This window comes from Salvelinus alpinus, chromosome 21, assembly GCF_045679555.1.
Source record: "Salvelinus alpinus chromosome 21, SLU_Salpinus.1, whole genome shotgun sequence".
NCBI lineage: Eukaryota > Metazoa > Chordata > Actinopteri > Salmoniformes > Salmonidae > Salvelinus > Salvelinus alpinus.
In genome coordinates, this window is record NC_092106.1 from 23,654,093 (window position 1) to 23,666,404 (window position 12,312).

The following is a 12,312-nucleotide window of genomic DNA, read 5'->3' on the forward strand; positions in this document are numbered from 1 at the left end:
CAGGATCTCGGACGTCTCCGTAGCCGATGGAAGCTTGGAGAGAGGAACAAAATGAGCAAACTTGCTGAATCTGTCCACAATGGTCAGAATGACCGTGTTCCCAACAGAAGGGGGCAATCCCGTGACAAAATCCAGGGCCAGATGCGACCAAGGTCGCCGAGGAATAGGTAGGGGATGAAGAAGCCCAGAGCTGGGCCGATTGGTACTCTTGTTCTGGGCACAAACAGGACATGCGGCAACAAACCTCCGGGTATCTTCTCCCATGGCAGGCCACCAAAAACGTCTGCGCAGTAGTGCCATAGTCCGAGCAACGCCAGGGTGACAAGCTATCTTGCTGGCGTGGGACCACTGAAGGACAGCAGAACGGACCGACTCGGGTACGAACAACCGACCGGGTGGACCGTTACCGGGGCCGGGCTGCGTCCGAAGGGCCGCCATCACATCCTCCTCTATCCTCCATGTAACGGCTCCCACGACAACATTCTGGGGAAGAATCGTCTCAGTCTTGACCCCACTCTCCTCCGTCTTAGAGAACATCCGGGACAGGGCGTCCGCCTTCCCGTTCTTAGACCCAGGTCGGAATGTCAGGGAAAAATTGAAACGTCCAAAAAACAAGGCCCACCTAGCCTGACGGGCGTTGAGACGTTTAGCCGATTGTACGTAAGCCAGATTCTTGTGGTCAGTCCAGACCACAAACGGTTGCTCCGCTCCCTCCAACCAGTGCCGCCACTCCTCCAAGGCAAGCTTCACAGCGAGAAGCTCCCGGTTACCCACATCGTAGTTTCTTTCAGCTGGAGAAAGACGACCAGAGTAGAAAGCGCAGGGATGGAGTTTACCGTCAGTGGAGCTACGCTGGGACAGGATGGCGCCCACACCCACATCAGAAGCATCCACTTCCACAACGAACTGACGGGAAGTGTCAGGTTGAGAGAGAATCGGGGCGTTGGTGAATCGGCTCTTCAAGTCCAGAAATGCTCGGTCTGCCTCAGGAGTCCAACAGAACTTTCTGGTGCAAGACGTCATGGCAGTTAAAGGTGCAGCCACCCGGCTGTAGTCACGGATAAACCTCCGATAAAAATTCGCAAACCCCAGGAATCTCTGGAGCTGCAATCTTGTACCGGGCTGGACCCAATCCCGAACCGCCCGAACCTTCTCTTGGTCCATCTTGATCTCTCCCCTGGATATGATGTACCCGAGGAAGGACGTTGTATGGGCGTGAAAAATCACACTTCTCCGCCTTCACGAACAGACGGTTCTCCAATAACCGCTGCAGGACCTGCTTGACATGCAGAACGTGGCTAGAAAGCTCCTTTGAGAAGATGAGGATATCATCCAGGTAAACGAACACAAAAATCCCAATCATATCTCTCAAAACGTCATTCACCATACTTTGGAACACCGCCGGAGCATTGGTCAGTCCAAACGGCATCACCTGGTACTCAAAATGTCCCATCGGAGTATTGAACCCAGTCAACCACTCGTCCCCCTCCTTGATCCGAACCAAATGATAAGCATTACGTAAATCAAGCTTCGTAAAAACCGTAGCACCCTGTAAGGAATCGAAAGCCGAGCTCATCAAGGGCAGGGGATACTTGTTCTTAACCGTAATCTCATTCAAACCCCGATAATCAATACACGGTCGAAGAGAACCATCCTTCTTGCTCACAAAAAAAAATCCTGCTCCCAAAGGTGATGACGATGGCCGAATGAGACCTGTAGCTAGAGACTCCTTGATGTAGGTCTCCAAGGCCTCACGTTCCGGTCGAGAGATACTGTATAACCGTCCCTTGGGAAAGGCAGATCCAGGAAACAGATTAATCGCACAATCATAAGGTCGGTGGGGAGGAAGAGACAGAGCCTTCTGTTTACTGAATACCTCACCCAACTCGTGATATGTTTCTGGAACCAGGGACAAATCAGGAGGAGCAGAGTCACTGACCTGACTGGAAACAGCAGGAGAACAGGCAGTCCTAAGGCAGTTAGCATGACACTCAATGCTCCAACTAGTTACCTTCCCTGTCACCCAATCAAACGAGGGATTGTGTTCCTTCAGCCAGGGGTAACCAAGAACCAGAGGAACATGGGGCGAGGACAAAATGAAGAAAAAGATAAACTCTGAATGATTTCCCGACACCAACATCTTAACCGGTTCAGTCCTCATAGTGATCCGTGCCAGACTACTGCCGTTCAGAGTGGTTGCTTCAATGGCTTCCGGCAATTGCTCCTTGGAAAGCCCCAGCAGTTCCACCAAGTCGGCATCCATAAAGTTGCCATCGGCACCTGAATCGATAAAAGCGTTCAGGTCAAAACTCTGATCCTTATTCATAAGGGTCGCAGGAAAACGGGGTCTGACAAGATCCTTGAGAGATTGAAACTGGCTCGCTAAAATTCCTCCCAAATTTAGCGAGCCGGGCAGTTTAACGGGCGCTGTGGACAAGCGGAGTTGTAATGTCCCGATCTACCACAGTAGAAAGAGCTATTGGTCTCACGTCTACTTTGGCGCTCCTCCTTAGTTAGCCCGTGTCGCCCCACTTGCATTGGTTCAGAATCTGGTGGCAAGACTCCTCCACTAATCCCTTGTGGAGAATAACGATCAATACGTCCTGGTTCACCTCCTGAACCGAATGGTAACCGAGTTACAGATTGATTGGATAGACCCCCCTGCTTCTCCCTCCTTCTCTCTCGGACTCTATTATCAACCCGAATAGATAAAGCGACCAAGCTGTCTAAGTCACTAGGCTCTGGATAAGAAATCAGCTCATCCTTAAGTTCATCTGACAACCCCTTGTAAAAAACCGCTTGTAGTGACTCCTCATTCCAACCACTCTCCACAGCCAATGTCCTGAACTCAATCATAAAATCTGCCACACTGCGATCTCCTTGGCGAAGAGAGAACAAACGTTTAGCTGCGTCCTTACCTCGGACTGGATGATCAAAAAGCTTCCTCATCTCTCCCGTGAACTCCTGATATGAAGCCGTGCAGGTTCCCTGTCGTTCCCAAACGGCTGAAGCCCATTCCAGAGCTCTTCCACGCAACAGTTCAATAACAAAGGCTATCCTAGCCTTGTCAGTGGCGTAAGAATGGGGCTGTAGATCAAACACTAACCCACACTGCATAAGAAACGAACGGCATCTTCCCAAATCCCCTTCATATTTATCAGGCGTCGGTACCTTGGGTTCACGAAATGGAACCGCTTCAGACACGGCAGGTGAGATGGGTGAAACCGGTAGTGAATGAATCACCTGCAAACTGAGCTGATCCTGGACTTGTGTCAAGCTAGCAGAAAAATTCTGGATCGAACTCGCTATCTCCTGTAGCGCCGTATTGTGTTGTCCCAATTTCTTCTCCTGCAGGGTAATGGCATGGCAAACGGAGTCCAGGTCCGCTGGGTTCATTACTGGCCGGATCGTTCTGTCACGATCTTTCAAGATCGAACCCAGAAGCAGACCAGGACAAGGAGCGTAGGAAGAAGGTGAGTATTTATTTACAGTGAAATGTGAAAAGGTAGATATATCCAGATGGCGTAACGGGCAGCGGTGGTGAGTAGATGAGAGGAAATAGGTGAATCCAATGTAGTAGCAGAATCCTCTGTCAACCAGGCGGGAATGGAGTGAATGATCCAGGTGAGTAACTGAAGACAAAAAAAACGGAGGTAAGTTCAAGGCAAGCAATACGTAAATGAAAACAAAACAAATTCTATCCAACTGGAGTCTGGTACTCAGGCACAACATACTATTCATGGCTAACGATCCGGCAGGGAATGGAAGTCAGGTCAGAGCTTTTGAAGGGTAGAGATGATGATCAGGACAGGTGTGCAGATTACTGACGGGAAACAGAAACAGGTGCGGGTGAAACCAATCTCCCAATGAGCTAATTCGCCCGGCAACCAGACAGGGTGCGTTCCAGGACACCTGAAACACACTCCAGGACAGACACACAGGCAAACCCAGACTCAGGAAGCGGGATTCGTGACAGTACCCCCCCTCCGACGAACGCCACCGGGCGGACTACCTGGAGCGCCAGGATGGAGGCGGTAGAAGTCACGAATCAGGTCGTCATCCAGAATCTGTCGCCGAGGAATCGAACTCCTCTCCTCTGGACCATATCCTTCCCAGTCCACTAGAAACTGGTACCCTCGACCCCGCCGTCTGGAGTCCATGATGCGGCGCACCGTGTAGACAGGACCACCTCCGATCATCCGAGGAGGAGGAGGACGAGGAGGAGGAGGCAACAGAGGACTGAGGTGAACCGGCTTGAGACAGGAGACATGAAAAGTGGGATGCACTCTAAGTGTTGCAGGCAACTTGAGTCGAACCACCACAGGATTTATGATTCTCTCCACTACAAACGGACCAATGAACTTAGGTGACAACTTCCTTGACTCCGTCCGTAGAGGAAGATCCCGTGTAGCCAACCAAACCTTATCTCCAACCGTATAAGCTGGGGCAGGAATACGGCGACGGTTCGCCTGTATCTGATACCGGTCAGAAACTCTAAGGAGAGCCTTCCTGGCCCGATGCCAGGTCCGGTGGCAACGACGAATATGGGTCTGGACAGAAGGAACCGAGAGATCCCTCTCCTGAGAAGGAAACAAAGGAGGTTGGTATCCGTAAAGGCATTGGAAGGGGGACATCCCAGTGGCAGATGAAGGAAGGGTATTATGGGCATACTCAACCCAGGGTAATTGAGATGACCAAGAGGTGGGATCAGAGGAGACAAGACAACGCAGCGTGGACTCCATCTTCTGGTTGGCTCTCTCCGCTTGACCATTAGATTGTGGGTGAAATCCAGAAGTGAGACTGACTGTAGCTCCAATGGCCAAACAGAAGGATTTCCAGACAGCAGAGGTAAACTGAGGACCACGGTCAGACACAATGTCACTGGGCAATCCGTGAACCCTGAAAACCTCCCTGACCAGGATCTCGGACGTCTCCGTAGCCGATGGAAGCTTGGAGAGAGGAACAAAATGAGCAAACTTGCTGAATCTGTCCACAATGGTCAGAATGACCGTGTTCCCAACAGAAGGGGGCAATCCCGTGACAAAATCCAGGGCCAGATGCGACCAAGGTCGCCGAGGAATAGGTAGGGGATGAAGAAGCCCAGAGCTGGGCCGATTGGTACTCTTGTTCTGGGCACAAACAGGACATGCGGCAACAAACCTCCGGGTATCTTCTCCCATGGCAGGCCACCAAAAACGTCTGCGCAGTAGTGCCATAGTCCGAGCAACGCCAGGGTGACAAGCTATCTTGCTGGCGTGGGACCACTGAAGGACAGCAGAACGGACCGACTCGGGTACGAACAACCGACCGGGTGGACCGTTACCGGGGCCGGGCTGCGTCCGAAGGGCCGCCATCACATCCTCCTCTATCCTCCATGTAACGGCTCCCACGACAACATTCTGGGGAAGAATCGTCTCAGTCTTGACCCCACTCTCCTCCGTCTTAGAGAACATCCGGGACAGGGCGTCCGCCTTCCCGTTCTTAGACCCAGGTCGGAATGTCAGGGAAAAATTGAAACGTCCAAAAAACAAGGCCCACCTAGCCTGACGGGCGTTGAGACGTTTAGCCGATTGTACGTAAGCCAGATTCTTGTGGTCAGTCCAGACCACAAACGGTTGCTCCGCTCCCTCCAACCAGTGCCGCCACTCCTCCAAGGCAAGCTTCACAGCGAGAAGCTCCCGGTTACCCACATCGTAGTTTCTTTCAGCTGGAGAAAGACGACCAGAGTAGAAAGCGCAGGGATGGAGTTTACCGTCAGTGGAGCTACGCTGGGACAGGATGGCGCCCACACCCACATCAGAAGCATCCACTTCCACAACGAACTGACGGGAAGTGTCAGGTTGAGAGAGAATCGGGGCGTTGGTGAATCGGCTCTTCAAGTCCAGAAATGCTCGGTCTGCCTCAGGAGTCCAACAGAACTTTCTGGTGCAAGACGTCATGGCAGTTAAAGGTGCAGCCACCCGGCTGTAGTCACGGATAAACCTCCGATAAAAATTCGCAAACCCCAGGAATCTCTGGAGCTGCAATCTTGTACCGGGCTGGACCCAATCCCGAACCGCCCGAACCTTCTCTTGGTCCATCTTGATCTCTCCCCTGGATATGATGTACCCGAGGAAGGACGTTGTATGGGCGTGAAAATCACACTTCTCCGCCTTCACGAACAGACGGTTCTCCAATAACCGCTGCAGGACCTGCTTGACATGCAGAACGTGGCTAGAAAGCTCCTTTGAGAAGATGAGGATATCATCCAGGTAAACGAACACAAAAATCCCAATCATATCTCTCAAAACGTCATTCACCATACTTTGGAACACCGCCGGAGCATTGGTCAGTCCAAACGGCATCACCTGGTACTCAAAATGTCCCATCGGAGTATTGAACCCAGTCAACCACTCGTCCCCCTCCTTGATCCGAACCAAATGATAAGCATTACGTAAATCAAGCTTCGTAAAAACCGTAGCACCCTGTAAGGAATCGAAAGCCGAGCTCATCAAGGGCAGGGGATACTTGTTCTTAACCGTAATCTCATTCAAACCCCGATAATCAATACACGGTCGAAGAGAACCATCCTTCTTGCTCACAAAAAAAAATCCTGCTCCCAAAGGTGATGACGATGGCCGAATGAGACCTGTAGCTAGAGACTCCTTGATGTAGGTCTCCAAGGCCTCACGTTCCGGTCGAGAGATACTGTATAACCGTCCCTTGGGAAAGGCAGATCCAGGAAACAGATTAATCGCACAATCATAAGGTCGGTGGGGAGGAAGAGACAGAGCCTTCTGTTTACTGAATACCTCACCCAACTCGTGATATGTTTCTGGAACCAGGGACAAATCAGGAGGAGCAGAGTCACTGACCTGACTGGAAACAGCAGGAGAACAGGCAGTCCTAAGGCAGTTAGCATGACACTCAATGCTCCAACTAGTTACCTTCCCTGTCACCCAATCAAACGAGGGATTGTGTTCCTTCAGCCAGGGGTAACCAAGAACCAGAGGAACATGGGGCGAGGACAAAATGAAGAAAAAGATAAACTCTGAATGATTTCCCGACACCAACATCTTAACCGGTTCAGTCCTCATAGTGATCCGTGCCAGACTACTGCCGTTCAGAGTGGTTGCTTCAATGGCTTCCGGCAATTGCTCCTTGGAAAGCCCCAGCAGTTCCACCAAGTCGGCATCCATAAAGTTGCCATCGGCACCTGAATCGATAAAAGCGTTCAGGTCAAAACTCTGATCCTTATTCATAAGGGTCGCAGGAAAACGGGGTCTGACAAGATCCTTGAGAGATTGAAACTGGCTCGCTAAAATTCCTCCCAAATTTAGCGAGCCGGGCAGTTTAACGGGCGCTGTGGACAAGCGGAGTTGTAATGTCCCGATCTACCACAGTAGAAAGAGCTATTGGTCTCACGTCTACTTTGGCGCTCCTCCTTAGTTAGCCCGTGTCGCCCCACTTGCATTGGTTCAGAATCTGGTGGCAAGACTCCTCCACTAATCCCTTGTGGAGAATAACGATCAATACGTCCTGGTTCACCTCCTGAACCGAATGGTAACCGAGTTACAGATTGATTGGATAGACCCCCCTGCTTCTCCCTCGGACTCTATTATCAACCCGAATAGATAAAGCGACCAAGCTGTCTAAGTCACTAGGCTCTGGATAAGAAATCAGCTCATCCTTAAGTTCATCTGACAACCCCTTGTAAAAAAACGCTTGTAGTGACTCCTCATTCCAACCACTCTCCACAGCCAATGTCCTGAACTCAATCATAAAATCTGCCACACTGCGATCTCCTTGGCGAAGAGAGAACAAACGTTTAGCTGCGTCCTTACCTCGGACTGGATGATCAAAAAGCTTCCTCATCTCTCCCGTGAACTCCTGATATGAAGCCGTGCAGGTTCCCTGTCGTTCCCAAACGGCTGAAGCCCATTCCAGAGCTCTTCCACGCAACAGTTCAATAACAAAGGCTATCCTAGCCTTGTCAGTGGCGTAAGAATGGGGCTGTAGATCAAACACTAACCCACACTGCATAAGAAACGAACGGCATCTTCCCAAATCCCCTTCATATTTATCAGGCGTCGGTACCTTGGGTTCACGAAATGGAACCGCTTCAGACACGGCAGGTGAGATGGGTGAAACCGGTAGTGAATGAATCACCTGCAAACTGAGCTGATCCTGGACTTGTGTCAAGCTAGCAGAAAAATTCTGGATCGAACTCGCTATCTCCTGTAGCGCCGTATTGTGTTGTCCCAATTTCTTCTCCTGCAGGGTAATGGCATGGCAAACGGAGTCCAGGTCCGCTGGGTTCATTACTGGCCGGATCGTTCTGTCACGATCTTTCAAGATCGAACCCAGAAGCAGACCAGGACAAGGAGCGTAGGAAGAAGGTGAGTATTTATTTACAGTGAAATGTGAAAAGGTAGATATATCCAGATGGCGTAACGGGCAGCGGTGGTGAGTAGATGAGAGGAAATAGGTGAATCCAATGTAGTAGCAGAATCCTCTGTCAACCAGGCGGGAATGGAGTGAATGATCCAGGTGAGTAACTGAAGACAAAACAAACGGAGGTAAGTTCAAGGCAAGCAATACGTAAATGAAAACAACAAAACAAATTCTATCCAACTGGAGTCTGGTACTCAGGCACAACATACTATTCATGGCTAACGATCCGGCAGGGAATGGAAGTCAGGTCAGAGCTTTTGAAGGGTAGAGATGATGATCAGGACAGGTGTGCAGATTACTGACGGGAAACAGGTGCGGGTGAAACCAATCTCCCAATGAGCTAATTCGCCCGGCAACCAGACAGGGTGCGTTCCAGGACACCTGAAACACACTCCAGGACAGACACACAGGCAAACCCAGACTCAGGAAGCGGGATTCGTGACAGTAGATGGTTTCATATTTTTCTACATATGCTATAACTTTCTAATTTGACTTTTTTTCAGAGTGATTTTCAACAAACTTTTGAAAGCTTTGCATAATCTAAATAGGCTCAAGTAGTGTGGAAGGCATGGTTCGGAAACCATATCATGGATGCAAGAGCACAAGCAAATCACTCTGTTCCTTCAAGCCTGACTTTTAAATGGTAAAAGATATGGTAGTCCCTAGTACATTTCACAATAAACAATATAAAAGCGACAAAACACCTGGAAAACTTTTGAAATACATTTGAAGCAGATCAGTTTCTGAAATTTCACCAACCCACTATTTGTTTTACTCCAAAGTTATGAAATACTGTTAATTTGAATGTAGTTGTGAATCACTTTGACAGACACATTGGTGTCATCTTAAATCCCAAATCTGCATTTATTTAAATGTATTCAGTGCTGTGAGGGTTGTCACTGTGTAATACATCAGGATGTGCAGGTTTCATATATTAGACTACTCTTACTATCTGCTGCCTCCCTCTCAAGTCTGTTTGCAATAAGGCTCTTCCAGTTTTTAGCAGGTGCAGCCAAAATGCCTGGCAAACTTCCCAATCTGGCCTCATCAAATATATAGTATCTAGGCCACCTTATCACCCAGCAGTTAAATCAACTCAGAAAATTCTTTGTTCCAAATTGACCTTTGTTCTCTTTCTTTCCCACGCTATCTCAGCACACCAGAAAGGAAACCAAGATTTTAACAGTTGATTTTATTCATGAAGTTTAAAAAAAGATGCTCCAACACAAAGGATCTTTGAAAGGACAAAGTTGCTTTGGTTGTAAAACGAATAATCTTTTTTATTTCATTTCATGTCTGCCGTCTGGCTGATAAAAATGATAATTTAAAAATGATCTGTAATGCCATTTTGTTTGATCTTTTTTGTTGAGAGACCTGAGAGACCGCCATTTAGCCTTTAATGTGCTACATATGTGCCACGTTCCAGCTCCCTACCAATGTGCATTGTCTGATAATGAGGGCTTAAGACACAGAGTCATCCCCAGACTTGTAATTAAATAATTTCATTACACATAACAGGCTCTGGGCTGGAATGGCCGGCTCGCCATACAGAGGTGATGACTTGTGAGAGAGGACAAGGCTATAGTGTTGTGGGTTCTGGTGTCAGATAATGTCCCTGACTCTGACACGTACCAGAGATACAGGCTCCATTTACCCGATCCGACATCAATCAACATGTCTTGTTGTTTTCATTGATCCTTCAGTTATTTCACTGACATCACATGCTAGATTAGATACGTGTCTTTCTGTCACTTAAACCAGATGAAAGCAGTTACCTATGCTGTCTGGTTTTGTATGTCATTTCAGAGCATTTCATATCACTTCTAACTCGAGTAGTTCTAGGTTTGTCCAGAACCTACCACTGTGGAGATTGAGGTCTGCTATCACCAGAGTAGTCGACTCCCAAAGATACTGGTAACTAACCCAAGATAGTTCATCTGCATCATTTACAATGGGAGCAAATAAGCACAGTGGGCAGAACAAGCAAGGAGGTGGGCAGAGCCAAGCACGAGCTCGCAAGATCTAATTGGCGTGTTTTAACATGTATTTGCATATTTCCATTAGGGAACGGCTACTCTGTGAGGTGCGCATGTGCAATAACTCAATTCACCCTTGCACTCCTTCTAAACAATGCAATTTTTTTGCAACTTTGGCAAAGGGCCAATTTTACAAAACTTTGTGCACTCTGTGACAGATTCTATTTTATTCTATCTATGAACTATCTGGGTGTAACGCTCGTCGTTGGAATGAGGTGAGGAGGACCAATGCGCAGCGTGGTAAGTATCCATTTTAATAAGAATACTTGAACAATGAACAAAAACAATAAACTGACAAACGACTGAGACAGTTCCGTATGGTGAAACACAGACACAGAAAATAACCACCCACAAAACACAAAGAAAAACAGGGTACCTAAATATGGCTCCCAATCAGAGACAACGACTGACACCTGCCTCTGATTGAGAACCATACTAGGCCAAACACATAGAAACAGACAACCTAGACATACAACATAGAATGCCCACCCACATCACACCCTGACCAAACAAAACATAGAAACATACAAAGCAATCTATGGTCAGGGCGTGACAGTACCCCCCCCCCCAAAGGTGTGGACTCCGGCCGCAAAACCTGAACCTATAGGGGAGGGTCTGGGTGGGCATCTGTCCGCGGTGGCGGCTCTGGCGCGGGACTTGGACCCCACTCCACTTAAGTGGCGTCTTTGGAGCGGCGACCCTCACCGCCGATCTTGGACTGGGGACCCTAATAGGGGGCGCCTGAGGGGCGCCTCTGGACTGAGGGGCAGCTCCGGACTGAAGGGCAGCTCCGGACTGAAGGGCAGCTCCGGACTGAAGGGCAGCTCCGGACTGAAAGGCGGCTCAGGCGGCTCCTGACTGAAGGGCGGCTCAGGCGGCTCTGGACTGAAGGGCGGCTCAGGCGCCTCTGGACTGAAGGGCGGCTCAGGCGCCTCTGGATTGAAGGGCGGCTCAGGCGCCTCTGGACTGAAGGGCGGCTCAGGCGCCTCTGGACTGAAGGGCGGCTCAGGCGGCTCAGGACAGACGGGCGGCTCAGGCGGCTCAGGACAGACGGGCGGCTCAGGACAGACGGGCGCACCTGGAGGAAGGAGACGGAGAGACAGCCTGGTGCATGGGGCTGCCACAGGACCCACCAGGCTGGGGAGACCTACAGGAGGCCTGGTGCTTGGAGGAGGCACCGGAAGCACCGGGCTGTGGGGGAGCACTGGAGCTCTGGTGCGCAGCCTTGGCACCACTCCCCCAGGCTGGATGACTACTCTAGCCCGGACCCTCCCGAGTGCAGGCACAGGTTGAACCGGGCTGTGGGTAAGCACTGGAGATCTAGTGCATACTACGCGCAACTCTCCCTTAGGCTCAACTCCCACATTCGCCCGGCACAAGCAGAGCGCAGGCATAGGATGCACTGCACCTTCCCAGCGCCCCGGAGACATAGCACGCAGAGCCGGCGCAGGATACCCTGGACCGAAACAGCGTACCGGAGACCAGACACGCTGAGCAGGCACAATACGCCCTGGCTGGATGCCCACACTCGCATGACACTTTCGGGGGGCTGTCCTATAGCGCACCGGGCTATGGACGCGTACTGGCGACACCGTGCGCTTAACCGCATAACACGGTGCCTGACCAGTATTGTTCAGCTTATAATAAGGACGAGGAGTGGGCTCAGGTCTCCAACCTGACTCTGCCACACTCCCCGTGTGCCGCCCCCCAATTTTTTGGGGGGGCTGCCTCTCGTACCTGTCGCGCTGCCGTGCTGCCTCCTCATATCACCGCCGCTCAGTTTTCGCTGCCTCCAGCTCTGCCTTGGGGCGACGATATTCCCCAGCCTGTGCCCAGGGTCCTT

General features: G+C 50.4%; 1 protein-coding gene and 1 long non-coding RNA gene across 5 annotated transcripts in view; one reads left to right on the plus strand and one right to left on the minus strand.

Moving 5' to 3' along the window:
* LOC139548086 (cell adhesion molecule 1-like) overlaps positions 1–12,312 on the plus strand; it is a 179,416-nt gene that overhangs the window by 24,629 nt on the left and 142,475 nt on the right. The gene's annotated exons all lie outside the window — the stretch shown is intronic.
* On the minus strand, positions 3,464–3,837 carry LOC139548085 (uncharacterized). Its single transcript, XR_011669628.1, has 2 exons — positions 3,735–3,837; positions 3,464–3,632 (listed from the first exon to the last, which is right to left on the minus strand). It is a non-coding gene; the product is annotated as an uncharacterized lncRNA (long non-coding RNA).